We start from the raw sequence: 3559 nt of genomic DNA, 5'->3' as shown, positions 1-3559 counted from the left end.
AAGGAAATCTTGTTAACACAAGCACTGTTCATATATATGCATCAATCACAAAAGAAAAAGATGGAGAAATTGAGGATTTCTTCTAACTTTTGCAGTCTGAAATTTGTCAAACATGTAATCAAAATGTGTTAATAGTAATTGGTGACTTGAATGCAAAAGTTAGAAACTAAAAAGAAGGAATGGTAGTTGGAAAATATGGCCTTGGTAACAGTAATGATCACATGAATTTTGTCAAATGAATAATTTATTCATTGCAAATACTTTTTTTTAAATCACCATAAGTGGCAGATGTACACATGTACTTCACCTGACAGGCTATACAGAAATCAGATTGACTAAATATCTGGAAGGAGACATTGCAGAAATTCAGTATTAGCAGTCAATACCAGGCCAGAGGCTGACTGTAGAACAGATCATCAACTACTCATATGCAAGTTCAAGTTGAAGTTGAAGAGTATTAAAATAAGTCCATGGAACCCAAAATATGACCTTGAGTATATCTCAATGGAATTTATATCCAGCTTGACAATATATTTGATGCATTGAACACTAATGATTGAAGACCAGATAAGTTGTGGGATGGCACATTATCCATGAAGAAAGCTAATAGGTCATTTTAAAGATAGGGCAGAGAGAAAGGACCAAAATGGATATCAGAAGCTATTCTGAAACTTGCATTAGAACAAAAAGAAACCAAAACAAAGTGAAGGATTGTTGAAGTAAGAGAGCTGAACAGAAGATTTCAAAGGACAGCTTGAGAAGATAAAACAAAGTATTATAATGAAATGTGCAAGGAACTGGAATTAGAAAACTAAAAGGGAAGAAGACTTTTGGCATTTCTTAAGTTGAAAGAATGGAAGAACATATTCAGGCCTTGAGCTGCGATATTAAAGGATTGTTCTAAGAACAAAATCTTAAATGATGCAGGAATCATCAAAAGAAGATGGAAGGCATGCACAGTTAATGTACCAAAAATAATCAGTTGACACTGAAGCATTTCAGGAAGTAGCATATGAACCAGCAGTACTGAAGACTTATGGCATTGACAAAATAATAAGGCCTCAGAAATTAATTGAATACCAGTTGAGGTGTTTTAGGAAACAGATGCAACCCTAGACTTTCTCATCAATCTCTGCCAACAAATATGGAAGATAGTTACCTGTCCAACTGAATAGAAGAGATCTATAGTTGTTCCCACCTTTAAAAAAAAAAGAAAAAAAAGGTAGTCCAATAGAATGTGAAATTTTCAAACAATGTCCTTAATAATACATAGAAAATCTTGCTGAAGACTTCTGAAATTGACTGGAAAAGTTTATTGACAAGGAATTCAAGGTGGATTCTCTGTCAATGAAGAGGCTGTGGCACAAAGGATAACAGCATAATGTATACATCAAGGATAACATTGTTGATATCAGAGGAATCCTGGCTTTAAGTAGAGAATACCAGAAAGATGTTTTGTTACTGATTATGTAAAGATATTGGCTAGCACTGAGAAGAATGGGAATACCAGAACACTTAATTGTTCTCAAGTAAAATCTGCACATATACCAAGAAACAGTTGTCTGAACAAAAAAAAAGGAACACTAAATCGTTTAAAATAAGAAAGGGTGTGCATCAGGATTACAGAATGTGGCATCAAGATTGAGGGAAGACTCATCAACAACCTGTGTTAGTGCAAATGAAACAGTCTTGCTTAAAGTAAGTATGAATGTTTATTAAAATTAATAAAAATGGAAACAAAAGAAAGTAAAGAAGACTTGAAGCACTTATTTCAGAAGATAAAACTACAGCTCTAATAAGGGTTATATCTCAACATCAAGAAAAGAAAAGTCCTCACCACTGTACCAATAGGCAACATCAAGATATACGGAGTAAGGATTGAAGTTATCAATTATTTCATTTTACTTGGACTCACAATCAACAGCCTTGTAGCAGTAATCAAGAAATCAAAAGATGCCCTTCTGGTTGCTGGCACTCTGGGAGCTGTGGCGACGGTGCAGACATGCCTAAGTCCAAGAACCACCTCAGACACACCCAGTCCCGAAAATGGCACAGAAATGGTCAAGAAACCCCAATAGCAACAGTATGAGTCTCTTAAGGGGGTAGACCCCAAGTTCCTGAGGAACATGCGCTTTGCCAAGAAACACAAGAGGGGCCTGAAGATGCAGGCGAACAATGCCAAGGCCATGGATGAACACATGGAGGCTGTGAAGGCTCTTTTCAAGCCCAAGGAGATTAAGCCCTGATCCCCACGGGTGTCAACCGCAAGGTCAGCTGACTCGCCTAAACTGCGCATCTCAGGCTTGGGAAGCATGCTTGGGCCCGCATTGCCAAGGTGCTCAGGCTTAACTGACCAAAATCCAGAGCCAAGGCTGACAGTAAGGCTGAAGTTCCAGCCAAGTCCTCAACTCCGGCTCCAGCTAAGGCCTCAACACAGACTCCAGCTCCAAGCAAGTCAGGTTCCAAAATATGTGCAGGTTCCCACAAAGGCTCCATAATTGAATTCTCCATCTGAGGACAGAAGGACTGTAGACCCCCTGGGCGGCCCTCTGAGTGGGGCTGGTGTTCTCCTGTACCATTTGTACAAATAAATCCTGAGGCAGGGGAAAAAGTAACCAAAAAATGAGCTGTACTGGGGAAATCTGCTGTCAAGGACTTCTCCAAATTCTAAAACACAAGGATGTCATTTTAAAGGCTAAGGTGTACCTGATCCAGGCATAGTATTTTCAATTGCTTCCTATGTATCTGAAAGTTTCACAGTGAGTGACAGAAGAATTGATGTCTTTGAATTATGTTGGCGGAGAGTATTGACTATACCATGGACCGCCAAAAAAAAAAACCCCACAAAAAACAACAAACAACTCTGTCTTGTCTTGGAGGAAGTGCAGCCAGAGTGCACCTTATAGGCAAAGATGGTGAAACTGTCTCACTTACTGTATTTTCAGGAGAACCAGTCGTTGGAGAGAGACATCATGCTAGGAAAGGTAGAGAGTCAGTGAAAGAGAGGAAGACGCTCCAGAAAATAGATTGACACAGTGGGCGTGAGCAGGACAGAGATCATGAGAATGGCAGAGGGCAGGGCAAGGCTCAGATCAGGTGTTCATAAAGTTGCTATGAGTCAAAATCGTACTCAAATCCATGGCACTTAACAACACCACCACCACTCTAACCCTTCAGGATATTAGCCATAAGTCTCTATTCTCTCTAACTTTTTATTGACTGGCTCTCAATACTTACTACCTTGAGTTCAGTAATTCACTAGAAAAACTCACAGAACTCAAGGAAAATATTATCCTTAAAATTACAGTTTTATTCTAGCAAACAGAATACAAGTAATAATATGTATGGGTGAAGTCAGAGAGTGTTCACAACAAGGAACTTCAATGTACTAAGAGACTCAATTGGCTCAGAATAGGACAGGTTGCAGAGCTATTGTACATAGGGTTGCTATGAGTTGCAAGTGACTCGACTGCACATAACAACTCTCCTATGTTGATGCCTTTCACCAACCAGGAAATCCGTGGAGCTTCTGAGTCTGGGATATTTTCTGGGTGTCTCA

The 3559-nt window shown here is 39.2% G+C and overlaps 1 pseudogene; it reads left to right on the top strand.

The window, feature by feature from the left end:
- Window positions 1-2002: 2002 nt before the first annotated feature.
- Window positions 2003-2498, top strand: LOC102866891 (annotated as a pseudogene).
- The last annotated feature ends 1061 nt before the right edge of the window (window positions 2499-3559 follow it).

This window comes from Elephantulus edwardii, unplaced genomic scaffold (assembly GCF_000299155.1).
Source record: "Elephantulus edwardii isolate Elephantulus edwardi_28Jun2011 unplaced genomic scaffold, EleEdw1.0 scaffold00629, whole genome shotgun sequence".
Lineage (NCBI taxonomy): Eukaryota > Metazoa > Chordata > Mammalia > Macroscelidea > Macroscelididae > Elephantulus > Elephantulus edwardii.
The sequence above is the reverse complement of the archived record's forward strand: the minus strand, read 5'-3'. Positions and strand labels throughout refer to the sequence as shown.